The 23,614-nt window shown below is 30.7% G+C and overlaps 1 pseudogene; it reads right to left on the bottom strand.

The window, feature by feature from the left end:
- Nucleotides 1–296: 296 nt before the first annotated feature.
- The window catches only part of LOC129106237 (high choriolytic enzyme 1-like), a 39,370-nt pseudogene continuing 16,052 nt past the window's right edge, over nucleotides 297–23,614 (bottom strand).

A 23,614-nucleotide genomic window follows, 5' to 3' on the forward strand; every position in this document is an offset into this window, starting at 1 on the left:
TGTTTAAATGAAAACCGGTTGAAATTAGAGTGTGGAGGTTTTATTTAGTGCTTCAGACCTTATTATGCAAGTTTATGCAATAATGTGTAAGCTAATTTTCCAAAGTAACGTTTTATAAGAAGAAATTGAAAATTGACCAACACACACGAAAATGTAGCTTATGCTTCAATTTAATTAAAGAGGTTTCACAGATTCATTCACTCAATTTAAGATACTACTGTCTGTTTATTTAAGAATATAATGCTATAACAGAAACTTATTTTCAGAAATGAACATTTTGATGGGATACATTGTTTTTAGCAGCCGTACAGCGTGTTGATCCTCACGACGTCCCAGTAGGACATGCCCCGCCTCTGTCCGATCTGGACGTTGGCGTCGGGGATGGTGGTGATGGAGTCCCCCCCGGACTGGATGGAGAAGGCTGTTTTTCCATAGTGCATGATGGAGGAGTAGTCGTAGGGAGTGTTCAGGTTGTTGGTGTCCTGCTTGTAGAAGTTGTAGGCCATCTGCGGGTTGATGTTCTCCCAGTTGATCCTGACGTAGTAGTCGCGGTCGCTCCTGGTCTGTTCGTGATTGAAGCCCAGAGCGTGGTTGATCTCGTGCTGGATGATGCCATGGTAGAGGCAGCCCTGCCTGTTGAGAGAGAGCACCTGTCTGCCTCCCGTTCTGCCCAGAGCGGAGAAACATCCGGCTTTGTTCTCGATGCTGATGTAGTCGTACTCGTTCTGACGGGGGACGAAGCGGAGGCAGGTCCAGCTGTTGAAGGCCTTCATGGCGTTGTCGATCTTCTGCCTCTCCCAGCTGGTGAACTCTCTGCTCACGGTGAAGGGGATCATCACCAAGCCGTTGGAGGCTTTCTTCCACTGGCAGTTCTGGGATCAGCACTTCATGGCGTTTCTGGTTTTGGGAGCCAGCAGGTCTCCTTCCAGCAGGATCTCATCGGTGCCGTTGTTGGAGGTCAGAATCCTGGTGGTGACGTCGACGGTGTCTGGGACTTCTTCTTCATCTCCTTCCTCCAGGAAAGGAAGTGCTTGAGAGAGGCCGAGCAGGAGCAGCAGAGGGAGTCATCTTCAGGGTCGGTCTGGAGGCTGTGGAGCTGCTGTGGAGAGACTCCTTGAAGCTTGATGCTTGACTCAGTTCAGTCCAGGGTCTTTATACTCTCCTCTACAGGTGTGTCTGCAGGAGGATTATGGGTTGGGGTCTACACTGCTAGGCCTGAACAAACCTCTGAAGGGTGGACTCCACAGACAAACCTACTTTTTAAACATAGCATTTAATCCCCCCAAAGCTTTTTTTTGCCCATTTGTCGTCTTTGTGGGCCACATTGCTCCTCCTTAGATAAGCCAAGTGCAGCTGGTTTTATTATTCTTGAGTTTACAAATGGCTTTTTAGCAACCTTTACCAAAGTAAATATGTAAAAATTAAATATGTGTGACCCAAATACAGTTTCTTCACTCTCTGATGACCTGCGTAATTGAAATCCCCTGTGCGCCTAACATGACAAGCTGTTAAAGTTGTAGCAAATGCTGCGTGTCCCTCTGTGAGGATGATAGACGGCCTATTGAAACTCTTGAATATGCAGAAGATGGTAATAGGTTCCTGTGGGACATGTTGCTGTGGCCGTGTCTGAGACTGCTCTCTAGTCAAAAGAAGAATACTCAATTGTATGAAACAGTCCAACCTATTGTAAAAAAACCCCCAAAAAACATCATGACAATGCCAGTAACATCTGTTTACTGATGCATGCATGCTAATTTATTTTGCATTTTCATTGAATCAGTTTTATATCAGTTTGATGAAACTGTAGCACCTATAATCTTTTCTAGTTTTCTTCTTTCCCTCATGTTTTCTACATTTAAAAATGAATGAGGAAAGGCCAGATAAATTGTTTTCATTTCAGTTAAGGCCTTGAAAACAGCTTGATTCTGTAATACATTTTAAAACTCAATGATATAGTTGTTTATTGGTGTTCAACTAGGCTCCAAGGATGTGTTATGTCCTCTTGTCTCCTGAAAATATGGACTCTAATTTGTTCAATTTGATTATCGTACATAAACCGACTACACCCCCCACCAATCCTGGCTTCATATAAAGTGTAAAGATGAATTGTGAAAAGAATGTGTGTTTTCTCTCAAAAACCCACCTCCCCTCCCCCTCAATCTCATCAGCCACCGTGATTAAGGTTTGGCATTGGGGATTGTGCTGTCTTTTTGGAGAGATATTTCAGCTGCATTTCTGACACTCTGAAAGGAGAGGAAGATAAAGGAGGCGTCGGGGAAAAAACTCCTTCCCGTTGTGTGAGTCCTAGAGAGGGCCTTGAACCCTGCCATTCACGCCTTTCTCTCCATCAGCTGAGTCTAATTGCCAGAGAGGACAGGAGACCCCGGGCCCGATCGTTCCTTATCCTCTTTAGCGCTTTCAGGCGAGTGAAAGGCGAGCTTCTGCTTTTGATCTTTTCTCTGATTTGCTTTTTCTTCTCTGTCATCCCTACCATCCTCTCCTCAGGAGTGACACCAGCTCCTTTCACTGGCTGCCCCCGTCTCCATCTGCCCAAAATAATGACCAAGGCCCAGGCATTATTAAACAGAGGTGGAGAAGGGAGGTCAGCACTGGGAGAGGGAGAGGAGAGAGGGAGGTCTGGATGGGGACTCCAAACTTGTCTAAGGAGGGGTGCCCCTATTCCAAATCTACTCCGTAGCCTCTCTGTGTTCCCCTGGATTCATCCCTTACAGTTTCCATGGCCTTAGCCTGGAGAAAGCCCATTCTTTAACAGACTACGGACGTGAAGGCTCGTCCTTTCCCAGAGGCGCTGCTACAATAAGACCCCAGGCTGCTTGAGACAATGGGGCCTGTGTGATCTCTCAGCCAGACTCGGGATGAGACGATGCCTTGCTTGCCAGTCCCATGGGAGGGTAGACCCAGTGGTCATTGTTGACAGCTAATGGACAGCATCTTTCCACTGGCAGGCCCCCCTGCAGACTGTGTCATTTTAGGTTGCTTAATAACAACACTCAGGCTGGGCCGACTGAGGAATTCTATCAAGACCAGCAGTTTGTTTGCAGATGAAAATCATTGCCCTCACAAATCTCAAAAGCTAACACTGGGGGGTGATTGGATGAATGCAGCCAGCGAGCAAAGACAGCATTCAGCGGGGGAAATTCAATATAACTTACAAAAAGAGAAACTGGTTATACGTCTGAGAAGACCAGAATTAGAATCACTTCTTTCAGCGGGAACAATACAATTAAAGGCATTTGTTTTTCTTAAACCAGAGCAGAGACATACAAGTTCTGATCAGTGTTAGAGATCCTGGAACAGCCCTCGTCTCTCTGGTGGCTGCTCTAGGTTCCCATATATATTGTATATGTAGGCTACACTTTTGTACGTTTATATTTACGTGTACATATAACAATTCTGAAGGCCAAATATGTGGCATCATTTCTAGAATGCATGACCAAAATCACAATAAAACAGAAAATCAGAATATATATAATAGCATTTGTTAGACTTATTGTATCAAGCATTCGTTGTAACTTTATAAGATAATAGCCAATAATGTTTGCAGTGATCAGGCTTAATGACTAAATGTTTTTATCCTCTCCATGAAGTCATTTTTATGCCTGCAGTCCCTAACAGTTGTGCTTTGACCCTTTATTTTTATATTCAAGATACAATTTAATTTTCCTGCTTTGAAATTAGATTGAAAACGTTCTCAAAGACTGAAATGGAAACTCATTTCCTGAACTACTTTGCTGGGATTATATTGATCGATAAATATAATCAATTTCAAAGGTATTATAATTAATATACATGGAATGATGATGAATTTCTCTTCATTTTTTTCAAGACTGTTCGCTAAATGTTCCAAGCTAAATGCATGCATGCTGCTTTTTTTACTTTATTCGGCATTCTCAACTTTGACTTTTTTGGACATACTATACTATGACTTATTTTGACTATTTCAGACATTCTAAACTATTACCTTTTTTTCTTTTTTCAACATTTTTTTAACTTTTTAGTACATACTATTTTATGACTTTCAACATACTGTAATATGACTTTTTTCACTTTTACGACATACTATACTATGACTGTTGTTTCAACCCGATTCAAAGGCTGCAACATAAACAGAAGACGAGACTAGTTGAGAGTAACAAATAAACACATTTATTTAAAGAATACATACACTTAAAATAAACGAAACAAATCAGCAGCCGTGTCAGCAAAGGAAGAGAGAGCTGGGGAGAGAGGCTTGATCCCTGTTCAGGTGCTGAGTCTTTACGGCTGGAACTCCACGATGCTCAGGTGTGGCTCATCAGCAGCAATCAACAACCTGAAAAACAAAGAAGCCAGCAAACAGGACCCAGACCCCTAGTGGAAGGGAGGGGTCCTGACACTATACAATTTTTTTACGACGTTCTATACTATGACTTTCTTCCACACGCTATACTATGACTTTTTTTGACATTTTTACGACATGCTATACTATGACTTTTTTCGACATGCTATACAATGATTTTTTTTGACGTTTTTTGACATGCTATACTATGATTTATTTTTATGACTTTTTTTCGACATGCTATACTATGACTTTTTTATGACTTTTTTCGACATGCTATACTATGACTTTTTATGACTTTTTCGACATGACTATACTATGACTTTTTTATGACTTTTTTCGACATGCTATACTTTTTTATGACTTTTTTTTATGACTTTTTTCGACATGCTATACTATGACTTTTTTATTTTTTCGACATGCTATACTATGACTTTTTTATGACTTTTTACGACATGCTATACTATGACATTTTTATGACTTTTTTTTTCGACATGCTATACTATGACTTTTTTATGACTTTTTACGACATGCTATATACTATGACTTTTTTCGACATGCTATACTATGATTTTTATGACTTTTTACGACATGCTATACTATGACTTTTTATGACTTTTTTCGACATGCTATACTATGACTTTTTTATGACTTTTTTCGACATGCTATACTATGACTTTTTCATGACTTTTTTCGACATGCTATACTATGACTTTTTATGACTTTTTTCGACATGCTATACTATGACTTTTTTATGACTTTTTACGACATGCTATACTATGACTTTTTTCGACATGCTATACTATGACTTTTTTATGACTTTTTACGACATGCTATACTATGACTTTTTTTTTTATGACTTTTTTCCACATGCTATACTATGACTTTTTTATGACTTATTTCGACATGCTATACTATGACTTTTTCATGACTTTTTCGACATGCTATACTATGACTTTTATGACTTTTTTCGACATGCTATACTATGATTATTTTATGACTTTTTTTTCGACATGCTATACTATGACTTTTTTCGACATGCTATACTATGACTTTTTATGACTTTTTTCGACATGCTATACTATGATTATTTTATGACTTTTTTCGACATGCTATACTATGACTTTTTATGACTTTTTACGACATGCTATACTATGACTTTTTATTTTTTACGACATGCTATACTATGACTTTTTTTTGACATGCTATTTTATGATTTTTTATGACTTATTTCGACATGCTATACTATGACTTTTTCATGACTTTTTCGACATGCTATACTATGACTCTTTTATGACTTTTTATGCTATACTATTTTATGACTTTTTTCGACATGCTATACTATGACTTTTTTATGACTTTTCGACATGCTATACTATGATTTTTTATGACTTTTTTCGACATGCTATACTATGATTTTTTTATGACTTTTTTCGACATGCTATACTATGACTTTTTTATGACTATGCTTTTTATTTTTTCGACATGCTATACTATGACTTTTTTATGACTTTTTTCGACATGCTATACTATGACTTTTTTATGACTTTTTTCGACATGCTATACTATGACTTTTTTGTTGACTTTTTTGACATGCTATACTATGATTTTTGTGACTTTTTTCGACATGCTATACTATGACTTTTTTATGACTTTTTTCGACATGCTATACTATGACTTTTTTTTTATGACTTTTTTCGACATGCTATACTATGATTTTTTATGACTTTTTTCGACATGCTATACTATGACTTTTTTATGACTTTTTTGATGCTATGCTATGACTTTTTCAACATGCTATACTATGACTTTTTTATGACTTTTTTTCGACATGCTATACTATGACTTTTTTTTCGACATGCTATACTATGACTTTTTTATGACTTTTTCGACATGCTATACTATGAGTTTTTATGACTTTTTCGACATGCTATACTTTGACTTTTTATGACTTTTTTCGACATGCTATAGTATGACTTTTTCATGACTTTTTTCGACATGCTATACAATGACTTTTTTATGACTTTTTTCGACATGCTATACTATGATTTTTTGTGACTTTTTTCGACATGCTATACTATGACTTTTTTCGACATGCTATACTATGACTTTTTTTTTTATGACTTTTTTATGACATGCTATACTATGACTTTTTATGACTTTTTTAAACATGCTATACTATGATTATTTTATGACATTTTTCGAGATGCTATACTATGATTTTTTTGACTTTTTTGACTATTTTATGACGTTTATACTGTGACTTTTTTCACACATGCTATACTATGACTTTTTTATGACTTTTTTCGACATGCTATACTATGACTTTTTTCGACATGCTATACTATGATTTTTTTTGACTTTTTTCGACATGCTATACTATGAGTTTTTATGACTTTTTACGACATGCTATACTATGACTTTTTTCGACATGCTATACTATGATTTTTTCATGACTTTTTTCGACATGCTATACTATGACTTTTTTATGACTTTTTTCGACATGCTATACTTTTTTATGACTTTTTTCGACATGCTATACTATGACTTTTTTATTTTTATGACTATTTTTCGACATGCTATACTATGACTTTTTTCGACATGCTATACTATGATTTTTTATGACTTTTTTCGACATGCTATACTATGATTTTTATGACTTTTTGCGACATGCTATACTATGAGTTTTTATGACTTTTTCGACATGCTATACTATGACTTTTTTATGACTTTTTTTTTTCGACATGCTATACTATGACTTTTTTTTATGACTATTTTTCGACATGCTATACTATGACTTTTTCGACATGCTATACTATGACTTTTTTATGACTTTTTTCGACATGCTATACTATGACTTTTTTATGACTTTTTTCGACATGCTATACTATGACTTTTTTATGACTTTTTTCGACATGCTATACTATGACTTTTTTCGACATGCTATACTATGACTTTTTTATGACTTTTTTCGACATGCTATACTATGACTTTTTATGACTTTTTTCGACATGCTATACTATGATTATTTTATGACATTTTTCGACATGCTATACTATGACTTTTTTGTTGACTATTTTTGACTTTTTTATGACTTTCTTCGACATGCTATACTATGACTTTTTTATGACTTTTTTCGACATGCTATACTATGACTTTTTTATGACTTTGCTATACTATGACTTTTTATGACTTTTTTCGACATGCTATACTATGACTTTTTTATGACTTTTTACGACATGCTATACTATGACTTTTTTCGACATGCTATACTATGATTTTTTATGACTTTTTTCGACATGCTATACTATGACTTTTTTATGACTTTTTTCGACATGTATACTATGACTTTTTCGACATGCTATACTATGACTTTTTTATGACTTTTTTCGACATGCTATACTATGAGTTTTTATGACTTTTTGCGACATGCTATACTATGACTTTTTTATGACTTTTTTCGACATGCTATACTATGACTTTTTTTTATGACTTTTTTCGACATGCTATACAATGACTTTTTTATGACTTTTTACGACATGCTATACTATGACTTTTTTCGACATGCTATACTATGATTTTTTATGACTTTTTTCGACATGCTATACTATGATTTTTTATGACTTTTTTCGACATGCTATACTATGACTTTTTTCGACATTTTATGACTTTTTTATGATTTTTCGACATGCTATACTATGACTTTTTTCGACATGCTATACTATGACTTTTTTATGACTTTTTTCGACATGCTATACTATGACTTTTTTATGACTTTTTTCGACATGCTATACTATGACTTTTTTATGACTTTTTCTGACATGCTATACTATGACTTTTTTTATGACTTTTTCGACATGCTATACTATGACTTTTTTATGACTTTTTTCGACATGCTATACTATGACTTTTTATGACTTTTTTCGACATGCTATACTATGATTATTTTATGACATTTTTCGACATGCTATACTATGACTTTTTTATTTTTCGACATGCTATACTATGATTTTTTATGACTTTTTTTTTCGATTTTTTATGATGACATGCTATACTATGATTATTTTATGACATTTTTTCGACATGCTATACTATGACTTTTTTGTTGACTTTTTTGACATGCTATACTGACTTTTTTATGACTTTTTTCCACATGCTATACTATGACTTTTTTATGACTTTTTTCGACATGCTATACTTTTTTATGACTTTTTTCGACATGCTATACTATGACTTTTTTATGACTTTTTTCGACATGCTATACTATGATTTTTTATTTTTTCGACATGCTATACTATGACTTTTTTATGACTTTTTTCGACATGCTATACTATGACTTTTTTATTTTTTCAACATGCTATACTATGATTTTTTTTTATGGCTTTTTACGACATGCTATACTATGACTTTTTTATTGACTTTTTTCAACATGCTATACTATGACTTTTTTATGACTTTTTCCACATGCTATACTATGACTTTTTTATGACTTTTTTCGACATGCTATACTATGACTTTTTTCGACATGCTATACTATGACTTTTTTATGACTTTTTTCGACATGCTATGACTTTTTTATGACTTTTTTCGACATGCTATACTATGACTTTTTTATGACTTTTTTCGACATGCTATACTATGACTTTTTATGACTTTTTTCGACATGCTATACTATGATTATTTTATGACATTTTTCGACATGCTATACTATGACTTTTTTATGACTTTTTTCGACATGCTATACTATGATTTTTTATGACATTTTTCGACATGCTATACTATGACTTTTTTATTGACTATTTTTGACGTGCTATACTATGACTTTTTTCGACATGCTATACTATGACTTTTTTATGACTTTTTTCGACATGCTATACTATGACTTTTTTGACTTTTTTCGACATGCTATACTATGACTTTTTTATGACTTTTTTCGACATGCTATACTATGACTTTTTTCGACATGCTATACTATGACTTTTTTATGACTTTTTTCGACATGCTATACTATGACTTTTTATGACTTTTTTCGACATGCTATACTATGATTATTTTATGACATTTTTCGACATGCTATATGACTTTTTTATGACTTTTTTCGACATGCTATATTTATGACTTTTTTTTCGACATGCTATACTATGATTTTTTATGACTTTTTTCGACATGCTATACTATGATTTTTTTGACTTTTTCGACATGCTATACTATGACTTTTTTCGACATTTATGATTTTTTATGACTTTTTTCGACATGCTATACTATGACTTTTTATGACTTTTTTCGACATGCTATACTATGATTATTTTATGACATTTTTCGAGATGCTATACTATGACTTTTTTGTTGACTATTTTTGACATGCTATACTGTGACTTTTTTCCACACGCTATACTATGCTATTTTATGACTTTTTTCGACATGCTATACTATGACTTTTTTCGACATGCTATACTATGACTTTATATGACTTTTTTCGACATGCTATACTATGATTATTTTATGACTTTTTTCGACATGCTATACTATGACTTTTTTATGACTTTTTTCGACATGCTATACTATGACTTTTTTTTTTCGACATGCTATACTATGACTTTTTTTTTATGACTTTTTTCGACATGCTATACTATGACTTTTTTATGACTTTTTTCGACATGCTATACTATGACTTTTTTATGACTTTTTTCGACATGCTATACTATGAGTTTTTATGACTTTTTGCGACATGCTATACTATGACTTTTTTATGACTTTTTTCGACATGCTTTTATATGCTATATGACTTTTTTTGACTTTTTTCGACATGCTATACTATGACTTTTTTATGACTTTTTACGACATGCTATACTATGACTTTTTTTCGACATGCTATACTATGATTTTTTCATGACTTTTTTCGACATGCTATACTATGACTTTTTTATGACTTTTTTCGACATGCTATATTATGACTTTTTATGACTTTTTTCGACATGCTATACTATGACTTTTTTATGACTTTTTACGACATGCTATACTATGACTTTTTTCGACATGCTATAGTATGACTTTTTTATGACTTTTTTCGACATGCTATACTATGACTTTTTTGTGACTGTTTTCGACATGCTATACTATGACTTTTTATGATTTTTTATGACATTTTTACATGCTATTTTATGACTTTTTTCGACATGCTATACTATGACTTTTTATGACTTTTTTCGACATGCTATACTATGATTATTTTATGACATTTTTCGACATGCTATACTATGACTTTTTTGTTGACTATTTTTGACATGCTATACTATGACCTTTTTCGACATGCTATACTATGACTTTTTTATGACTTTTTTCGACATGCTATACTATGACTTTTTCGACATGCTATACTATGATTTTTTTATGACTTTTTTCGACATGCTATACTATGACTTTTTTATGACTTTTTTGACATGCTATACTATGACTTTTTTTTTTGACTTTTTTCGACATGCTATACTATGACTTTTTTATGACTTTTTTATGACATTTATACTATGACTTTTTATGACTTTTTTTTTACATGCTATTTTTTGACTTTTTTCGACATGCTATACTATGACTTTTTTATGACTTTTTACGACATGCTATACTATGACTTTTTTCGACATGCTATACTATGATTTTTTCATGACTTTTTTCGACATGCTATACTATGACTTTTTTATGACTTTTTTCGACATGCTATACTATGACTTTTTTATGACTTTTTTCGACATGCTATACTATGACATTTTTTGACTTTTTCGACATGCTATACTATGACTTTTTTATGACTTTTTTCGACATGCTATACTATGACTTTTTTATGACTTTTTACGACATGACTTTTTTATGACTTTTTTTTTATATGACTTTTTCGACATGCTATACTATGACTTTTTATGACTTTTTTCAACATGCTATACTATGATTTTTTATGACTTTTTTCGACATGCTATACTATGACTTTTTTATGACTTTTTTCGACATGCTATACTATGACTTTTTATGACTTTTTGCGACATGCTATACTATGACTTTTTTATGACTTTTTTCGACATGCTATAGTATGACTTTTTTTTGACTTTTTTCGACATGCTATACTATGACTTTTTATTGACTTTTTTCGACATGCTATACTATGACTTTTTTATGACTTTTTTCGACATGCTATACTATGACTTTTTATGACTTTTTTCGACATGCTATACTATGATTTTTTCATGACTTTTTTCGACATGCTATACTATGACTTTTTTATGACTTTTTTCGACATGCTATACTATGATTTTTTTTTTTTCGACATGCTATACAATGACTTTTTTATGACTTTTTTCGACATGCTATACTATGATTTTTGTGACTTTTTTCGACATGCTATACTATGACTTTTTTATGACTTTTTTCGACATGCTATACTATGACTTTTTTATGACTTTTTTCGACATGCTATACTATGACTTTTTTATGACTTTTTTCGACATGCTATACTATGACATTTTTTGACTTTTTTCGACATGCTATACTATGACTTTTTTATGACTTTTTTCGACATGCTATACTATGACTTTTTATGACTTTTTGCGACATGCTATACTATGACTTTTTTATGACTTTTTTCGACATGCTATACTATGACTTTTTTGACTTTTTCGACATGCTATACTATGACTTTTTTATGACTTTTTTCGACATGCTATACTATGACTTTTTTATGACTTTTTTCGACATGCTATACTATGACTTTTTATGATTTTTTTTTTTCAACATGCTATACTATGATTTTTTCATGACTTTTTTCGACATGCTATACTATGACTTTTTTATGACTTTTTTCGACATGCTATACTATGACATTTTTTGACTTTTTCGACATGCTATACTATGACTTTTTTATGACTTTTTTCGACATGCTATACTATGACTTTTTTGACTTTTTTCGACATGCTATACTATGACTTTTTTATGACTTTTTTCGACATGCTATACTATGACTTTTTTATGACTTTTTCGACATGCTATACTATCACTTTTTATGACTTTTTTCGACATGCTATACTATGTACTTTTTTATGACTTTTTTCGACATGCTGTACTATGACTTTTTTTCGACATGCTATACTATGAGTTTTTTATGACTTTTTTCGACATGCTATACTATGACTTTTTTCGACATGCTATACTATGATTTTTTATGACTTTTTTCGACATGCTATACTATGATTTTTGTGACTTTTTTCGACATGCTATACTATGACTTTTTTATGACTTTTTTCGACATGCTATACTATGACTTTTTTATGACTTTTTCGACATGCTATAGTATGACTTTTTTATGACTTTTTCGACATGCTATACTATGACTTTTTTCGACATGCTATACTATGACTTTTTTCATGACTTTTTTGACATGCTATACTATGACTTTTTATGACTTTTTTCGACATGCTATACTATGACTTTTTTTTTTTCGACATGCTATACTATGACATTTTTTGACTTTTTCGACATGCTATACTATGACTTTTTTATGACTTTTTACGACATGCTATACTATGACTTTTTTCGACATGCTATAGTATGACTTTTTTATGACTTTTTTCGACATGCTATACTATGACTTTTTGTGACTTTTTCGACATGCTATACTATAATTATTTTATGACATTTTTCGACATGCTATTTTATGACTTTTTTCGACATGCTATACTATGACTTTTTATGACTTTTTTCGACATGCTATACTATGATTTTTATGACATTTTTCGAGATGCTATACTATGACTTTTTTGTTGACTATTTTTGACGTGCTATACTGTGACTTTCTTCCACACGCTATACTATGACTTTTTTATGACTTTTTTCGACATGCTATACTATGACTTTTTTTTTCGACATGCTATACTATGATTTTTTTTTATGTTTTTTTCGACATGCTATACTATGACTTTTTTATGACTTTTTTTGACTTGCTATACTGTTTTTTTCTTTTTCCACACGCTATACTATGACTTTTTTATGACTTTTTTCAACATGCTATACTATGACTTTTTTCGACATGCTATACTATGATTTTTTTGACTTTTTTCGACATGCTATACTATGACTTTTTTATGACTTTTTTATGACTTTTTACGACATGCTATACTATGACTTTTTTCGACATGCTATACTATGATTTTTTCATGACTTTTTTCGACATGCTATACTATGACTTTTTTATGACTTTTTTCGACATGCTATACTATGATTTTTTATGACTTTTTTCGACATGCTATACTATGACTTTTTTCAACATGCTATACTATGATTTTTTTGACTTTTTTCGACATGCTATACTATGACTTTTTTATGACTTTTTACGACATGCTATACTATGACTTTTTTCGACATGCTATACTATGATTTTTTTATGACTTTTTTCGACATGCTATACTATGACTTTTTTATGACTTTTTTCGACATGCTATACTATGATTTTTTCATGACTTTTTTCGACATGCTATACTATGACTTTTTTATGACTTTTTTCGACATGCTATACTATGACTTTTTATGACTTTTTTCGACATGCTATACTATGACTTTTTTATGACTTTTTTCGACATGCTATACTATGACTTTTTTATGACTTTTTTCGACATGCTATAGTATGACTTTTTTATGACTTTTTTCGACATGCTATACTATGACTTTTTTATGACTTTTTACGACATGCTATACTATGACTTTTTTATGACTTTTTTCGACATGCTATACTATGACTTTTTATGACTTTTTGCGACATGCTATACTATGACTTTTTTATGACTTTTTTCGACATGCTATAGTATGACTTTTTTTGACTTTTTTCGACATGCTATACTATGACTTTTTTATGACTTTTTTCGACATGCTATACTATGACTTTTTTATGACTTTTTTCGACATGCTATACTATCACTTTTTATGACTTTTTTCGACATGCTATACTATGATTTTTTATGACTTTTTTCGACATGCTATACTATGACTTTTTTATGACTTTTTTCGACATGCTATACTATGACTTTTTATGACTTTTTCGACATGCTATACTATGACTTTTTTATGACTATTTTTTCGACATGCTATAGTATGACTTTTTTGACTTTTTTCGACATGCTATACTATGACTTTTTTATGACTTTTTTCGACATGCTATACTATGACTTTTTTATGACTTTTTTCGACATGCTATACTATGACTTTTTATGACTTTTTTCGACATGCTATACTATGACTTTTTTATGACTTTTTTCGACATGCTATACTATGACTTTTTTCGACATGCTATACTATGACTTTTTTATGACTTTTTTCGACATGCTATACTATGACTTTTTTTTTTCGACATGCTATACTATGATTCTTTCATGACTTTTTTCGACATGCTATACTATGATTTTTGTGACTTTTTTCGACATGCTATACTATGACTTTTTTATGACTTTTTTCGACATGCTATACTATGACTTTTTTATGACTTTTTTCGACATGCTATAGTATGACTTTTTTATGACTTTTTTCGACATGCTATACTATGACTTTTTTCGACATGCTATACTATGATTTTTTCATGACTTTTTTCGACATGCTATACTATGACTTTTTATGACTTTTTTCGACATGCTATACTATGACTTTTTTCGACATGCTATACTATGACTTTTTTTGACTTTTTTCGACATGCTATACTATGACTTTTTTATGACTTTTTACGACATGCTATACTATGACTTTTTTTTTTTCGACATGCTATACTATGACTTTTTTCGACATGCTATACTATGACTTTTTATGACTTTTTTCGACATGCTATACTATGATTATTTTATGACATTTTTCGACATGCTATATATGATTTTTTATGACTTTTTTCGACATGCTATACTATGACTTTTTATGACTTTTTTCGACATGCTATACTATGATTATTTTATGACATTTTTCGAGATGCTATACTATGACTTTTTTGTTGACTATTTTTGACGTGCTATACTGTGACTTTCTTCCACACGCTATACTATGACTTTTTTATGACTTTTTTCGACATGCTATACTATGACTTTTTTCGACATGCTATACTATGATTTTTTGTGACTTTTTTCGACATGCTATACTATGACTTTTTTATGACTTTTTTTGACGTGCTATACTGTGACTTTCTTCCACACGCTATACTATGACTTTTTTATGACTTTTTTCGACATGCTATACTATGACTTTTTTTTTTTCAACATGCTATACTATGATTTTTTTGACTTTTTTCGACATGCTATACTATGACTTTTTTATGACTTTTTACGACATGCTATACTATGACTTTTTTCGACATGCTATACTATGATTTTTTCATGACTTTTTTCGACATGCTATACTATGACTTTTTTATGACTTTTTTCGACATGCTATACTATGACTTTTTTATGACTTTTTTCGACATGCTATACTATCACTTTTTATGACTTTTTTCGACATGCTATACTATGACTTTTTTATGACTTTTTTCGACATGCTATACTATGACTTTTTTCGACATGCTATACTATGAGTTTTTTATGACTTTTTTCGACATGCTATACTATGACTTTTTTCGACATGCTATACTATGACTTTTTTTTTTTATGACTTTTTTTCGACATGCTATACTATGATTTTTGTGACTTTTTTCGACATGCTATACTATGACTATGACTTTTTTATGACTTTTTTCGACATGCTATACTATGACTTTTTTATGACTTTTTTCGACATGCTATAGTATGACTTTTTTATGACTTTTTTCGACATGCTATACTATGACTTTTTTCGACATGCTATACTATGATTTTTTCATGACTTTTTTCGACATGCTATACTATGACTTTTTATGACTTTTTTCGACATTTTCGACATGCTATTTATGACTTTTTTCGACATGCTATACTATGACATTTTTTGACTTTTTTCGACATGCTATACTATGACTTTTTTATGACTTTTTACGACATGCTATACTATGACTTTTTTTTTTTCGACATGCTATAGTATGACTTTTTTCGACATGCTATACTATGACTTTTTGTGACTTTTTCGACATGCTATACTATGATTTTTTAATGACATTTTTCGACATGCTATAGTATGACTTTTTTAATGCGTTTTTTCGACATGCTATACTATGACTTTTTATGACTTTTTTCGACATGCTATACTATGATTATTTTATGACATTTTTCGACATGCTATACTATGACTTTTTTGTTGACTATTTTTGACGTGCTATACTGTGACTTTCTTCCACACGCTATACTATGACTTTTTTATGACTTTTTTCGACATGCTATACTATGACTTTTTTCGACATGCTATACTATGATTTTTTTTTACTTTTTTCGACATGCTATACTATGACTTTTTTATGACTTTTTTTGACTTGCTATACTGTGACTTTTTCCACATGCTATACTATGATTATTTTATGACATTTTTCGACATGCTATACTATGACTTTTTTCGACATTCTATACTATGATTTTTTTGACTTTTTTCGACATGCTATACTATGACTTTTTTATGACTTTTTACGACATGCTATACTATGACTTTTTTTCGACATGCTATACTATGATTTTTTCATGACTTTTTTCGACATGCTATACTATGACTTTTTTATGACTTTTTTCGACATGCTATACTATGATTTTTTATGACTTTTTTCGACATGCTATACTATGACTTTTTTATGACTTTTTTCGACATGCTGTACTATGACTTTTTATGACTTTTTTCGACATTCTATACTATGACTTTTTTATGACTTTTTTCGACATGCTATAGTATGACTTTTTTGACTTTTTTCGACATGCTATACTATGACTTTTTTATGACTTTTTTCGACATGCTATACTATGACTTTTTTATGACTTTTTACGACATGCTATACTATTACTTTTTATGACTTTTTTCGACATGCTATACTATGATTTTTTATGACTTTTTTCGACATGCTATACTATGACTTTTTTATGACTTTTTTCGACATGCTGTACTATGACTTTTTTTTTTACATGCTATTTTATGACTTTTTTATGACATTTTATGATTATTTTTTTTCGACATGCTATACTATGACTTTTTTCGACATGTTATACTATGATTTTTTCATGACTTTTTTCGACATGCTATACTATGATTTTTGTGACTTTTTTCGACATGCTATACTATGACTTTTTTATGACTTTTTTCGACATGCTATACTATCACTTTTTATGACTTTTTTCGACATGCTATACTATGACTTTTTATGACTTTTTTCGACATGCTATACTATGACTTTTTTATGACTTTTTTCGACATGCTATACTATGACTTTTTTCGACATGCTATACTATGACTTTTTTATGACTTTTTTCGACATGCTATACTATGACTTTTTTCGACATGTTATACTATGATTTTTTCATGACTTTTTTCGACATGCTATACTATGATTTTTATGACTTTTTTCGACATGCTATACTATGATTTTTTCATGACTTTTTTCGACATGCTATACTATGACTTTTTTATGACTTTTTTCGACATGCTATAGTATGACTTTTTTATGACTTTTTTCGACATGCTATACTATGACTTTTTTCGACATGCTATACTATGACTTTTTTATGACTTTTTTCGACATGCTATACTATGACATTTTTTGACTTTTTTCGACATGCTATACTATGACTTTTTTATGACTTTTTTGACATGCTATACTATGACTTTTATGACTTTTTACGACATGCTATACTATGACTTTTTTATGACTTTTTTCGACATGCTATACTATGATTTTTTTATGACATTTTTCGAGATGCTATACTATTTTTTTTTGTTGACTATTTTTGACGTGCTATACTGTGACTTTTTCCACACGCTATACTATGACTTTTTTATGACTTTTTCGACATGCTATACTATGATTTTTTTGACTTTTTTCGACATGCTATACTATGACTTTTTTATGACTTTTTACGACATGCTATACTATGACTTTTTTCGACATGCTATACTATGATTTTTTATGACTTTTTTCGACATGCTATACTATGACTTTTTTATGACTTTTTTCGACATGCTATACTATGATTTTTTTGACTTTTTTCGACATGCTATACTATGACTTTTTTATGACTTTTTACGACATGCTATACTATGACTTTTTTCGACATGCTATACTATGACTTTTTATGACTTTTTTCGACATGCTATACTATGACATTTTTGACTTTTTTCGACATGCTATACTATGACTTTTTTTTTTTCGACATGCTATACTATGACTTTTTTATGACTTTTTCGACATGCTATACTATGACTTTTTATTGACTTTTTTCGACATGCTATACTATGACTTTTTTATGACTTTTTTCGACATGCTATACTATGACTTTTTATGACTTTTTTCGACATGCTATACTATGACTTTTTTATGACTTTTTTCGACATGCTATACTATGACTTTTTTATGACTTTTTTCGACATGCTATACTATGACTTTTTATGACTTTTTTCGACATGCTATACTATGATTTTTTATGACTTTTTTCGACATGCTATACTATGACTTTTTTATGACTTTTTTCGACATGCTATACTATGACTTTTTCGACATGCTATTTTATGACTTTTTTATGACTTTTTTCGACATGCTATACTATGACTTTTTTCGACATGCTATACTATGACTTTATATGACTTTTTTCGACATGCTATACTATGATTTTTGTGACTTTTTTCGACATGCTATACTATGACTTTTTTATGACTTTTTTCGACATGCTATACTATGACTTTTTTATGACTTTTTTCGACATGCTATACTATGACTTTTTTATGACTTTTTTCGACATGCTATACTATGACTTTTTTCGACATGCTATACTATGACTTTTTTATGACTTTTTTCGACATGCTATACTATGACTTTTTTTGACTATTTTTCGACATGCTATACTATGACTTTTTTATGACTTTTTTGACATGCTATACTATGACTTTTTTTTTTCGACATGCTATAGTATGACTTTTTTATGACTTTTTTTTTTTCGACATGCTATACTATGACTTTTTATGACTTTTTTCGACATGCTATACTATGATTATTTTATGACATTTTTCGACATGCTATACTATGACTTTTTTATGACATGCTATACTATGACTTTTTTATGACTTTTTTCGACATGCTATACTATGACTTTTTATGACTTTTTTCGACATGCTATACTATGATTATTTTATGACATTTTTCGAGATGCTATACTATGACTTTTTTGTTGACTATTTTTGACGTGCTATACTGTGACTTTCTTCCACATGCTATACTAAGATTTTTTAATGACTTTTTTCGACATGCTATAATATGACTTTTTTTGACATGCTATACTATGATTTTTTATGACTTTTTTCGACATGCTATATTATGACTTTTTATGACTTTTTTCGACATGCTATACTATGATTATTTTATGACATTTTTCGACATGCTATACTATGACTTTTTTATGACTTTTTTCGACATGCTATACTATGACTTTTTATGACATGCTATAGTATGACTTTTTTATGACTTTTTTCGACATGCTATACTATGACTTTTTTATGACTTTTTTCGACATGCTATACTATGATTTTTTCATGACTTTTTTCGACATGCTATACTATGAATATTTTTTATGATTTTTTTTGACATGCTATACTATGACTTTTTTATTGACTATTTTTGACATGCTATATACTATGACTTTTTTCCACATGCTATACTATGACTTTTTATGACTTTTTTCAACATTCTATAATATGACTTTTTTCAACATGCTATACCATGACTTTCATGACCTTTTTATGACTTTTTGACTTTCTATACATGACTTTTTTTTTTTCGACATGCTATACTATGACTTTTTTATGACTTTTTTAACATGCTATACTATGACTTTTTTATGATTTTTTCAACATGCTATACTATGACTTTTTTATGAAAAATACTATGACTTTTGATGGCTTTTTTCGACATGCTATACTATGACTTTTTTATTGACTTTTTTCGACATGCTATACGATGAATCTTTTTTATGACTTTTTTCGACATGCTATGAATATTTTTTATGACTTTTATGACTTTTTTCGACATGCTATACTATGACTTTTTTATGACTTTTTTCGACATGCTATACTATGACTTTTTTTTTATGACTATTTTTTCGACATGCTATACTATGACTTTTTATGACTTTTTTCGACATGCTATACTATGACTTTTTTATGACTTTTTTCGACATGCTATACTATGATTTTTTTTACTTTTTTCGACATGCTATACTATGACTTTTTTATGACTTTTTTCGACATGCTATATACATGACTTTTTTATACTATGACTTTTTATGACTTTTTTCGACATGCTATACTATGATTTTTTTATGACTTTTTTCGACATGCTATACTATGACTTTTTTATGACTTTTTTCGACATGCTATACTATGACTTTTTATGATTTTTTTCGACATGCTATACTATGACTTTTTTATGACATGCTATACTATGACTTTTTTTGACTTTTTTCGACATGCTATACTATGACTTTTTTATGACTTTTTTCGACATGCTATACTATGACTTTTTTCGACATGCTATACTATGACTTTTTTATGACTTTTTTCGACATGCTATACTATGATTTTTTATGACTTTTTCGACATGCTATACTATGATTTTTTATGACTTTTTTCGACATGCTATACTATGACTTTTTTATGACTTTTTTCGACATGCTATACTATGACTTTTTTCGACATGCTATACTATGACTTTTTTATGACTTTTTCGACATGCTATACTATGACTTTTTTCGACATGCTATACTATGATTTTTTCATGACTTTTTTCGACATGCTATACTATGATTTTTATGACTTTTTTCGACATGCTATACTATGACTTTTTTATGACTTTTTTCGACATGCTATACTATGACTTTTTTATGACTTTTTTCGACATGCTATACTATGATTTTTTATGACTTTTTTCGACATGCTATATTTTTTATGACTTTTTTCGACATGCTATACTATGACTTTTTTATGACTTTTTTCGACATGCTATACTATGATTTTTTATGACTTTTTTCGACATGCTATACTATGACTTTTTTATGACTTTTTCGACATGCTATACTATGACTTTTTTCGACATGCTATACTATGACTTTTTTATGACTTTTTTCGACATGCTATACTATGAGTTTTTATGACTTTTTTCGACATGCTATACTATGATTTTTTATGACTTTTTTTCGACATGCTATACTATGACTTTTTTTGACATGCTATACTATGACTTTTTTATGACTTTTTTCGACATGCTATACTATGACTTTTTTATGACTTTTTTCGACGTGCTATACTATGATTATTTTATGACTTTTTTCGACATGCTATACTATGACTTTTTTTTGACTATTTTTGACATGCTATACTATGACTTTTTTCGACATGCTATACTATGACTTTTTATGACTTTTTTCGACATGCTATACTATGAGTTTTTTTTTTCGACATGCTATACTATGATTTTTTCATGACTTTTTTCGACATGCTATACTATGACTTTTTATGACTTTTTTCGACATGCTATACTATGATTATTTTATGACATTTTTTCGACATGCTATACTATGACTTTTTTATGACTTTTTCGACATGCTATACTATGACTTTTTTCGACATGCTATACTATGACTTTTTCATGACTTTTTTCGACATGCTATACTATGACTTTTTATGACTTGACTTTTTTCGACATGCTATACTATGATTTTTTATGACTTTTTTCGACATGCTATACTATGACTTTTTTTTTTTTTTGACATGATATACTATGACTTTTTTATTGACTATTTTTGACATGCTATACTGATTTTTTGACTTTCTTCCACATGCTATACTATGACTTTTCTATGACTTTTTTCAACATTCTATAATATGACTTTTTTCAACATGCTATACCATGACTTTCATGACCTTTTTATGACTTTTTCGACTTTCTATACATTGACTTTTTTCGACATGCTATACTATGACTTTTTTATTGACTTATTTCAACAAGCCATGATATGACTTTTTTAAGATTTTTTCAACACGCTATACAATGTCTTTTTTAAAAAAAAAATTGATTTATTGACTTTTTTTCGACACGCTATACTATGACTTTTTTATTGACTTTTTTTTCGACATGCTATACTCAGACTTTTTTATGACTTTTTTCGACATTTTATACATTGACTTTTATGACATAATATACTATGACTGTTGTTTCAACCCGATTCAAAGGCTGCAACATAAACAGAAGACGAGACTAGTTGAGAGTAACAAATAAACACATTTATTTAAAGAATACATACACTTAAAATAAACGAAACAAATCAGCAGCCGTGTCAGCAAAGGAAGAGAGAGCTGGGGAGAGAGGCTTGATCCCTGTTCAGGTGCTGAGTCTTTACGGCTGGAACTCCACGATGCTCAGGTGTGGCTCATCAGCAGCAATCAACAACCTGAAAAACAAAGAAGCCAGCAAACAGGACCCAGACCCCTAGTGGAAGGGAGGGGTCCTGACACAGTTTTTTTTACGACGTTCTATACTATGATTATTAAAAAAAATTCGGAAAATATCCTGACTTTTTTATTTCTTTCACGGAATGACTTTTTTTGAGAAACTATCTAACTATTTTTTTTTCCTTTTAGATATGCTATGACTGTTATTTTACTTTTTTCGACATACAATGCTATGACTTTAATTTACTTATTTCGACATATGACTGTTATGACTGTTATATCACATACTTTAGAGACTCTTTTTTCTACTTTTATTTTGCTTTTTTGACTATACAATACTTTTCTACTTTTTATGACATACTTTAATATGACTTTTACTGACGAACTTTACTAAACTTTGTTTTTCACTTTTTCGACTTACTATACTTTTTTGACATTTTTCGACATTCCATACTGGGCTTTCTTTCGAATTTACTATACTTATCTTTTTTTAAACATGCATTTTTATGCTGTGAATTTTTTTTACTTTTTTTGACAAACTATACCATGATTTGTTTTGTGGGACATACGATAATTTGTGTTTTTTTCCATCATATTATATAATTACTTTTATTTATTCGACATACTATACCATGACTTTGTTAGTTTTTTCAACATGCTATACTATTA

This window comes from Anoplopoma fimbria, chromosome 2 (assembly GCF_027596085.1).
Source record: "Anoplopoma fimbria isolate UVic2021 breed Golden Eagle Sablefish chromosome 2, Afim_UVic_2022, whole genome shotgun sequence".
NCBI classification, from domain to species: domain Eukaryota; kingdom Metazoa; phylum Chordata; class Actinopteri; order Perciformes; family Anoplopomatidae; genus Anoplopoma; species Anoplopoma fimbria.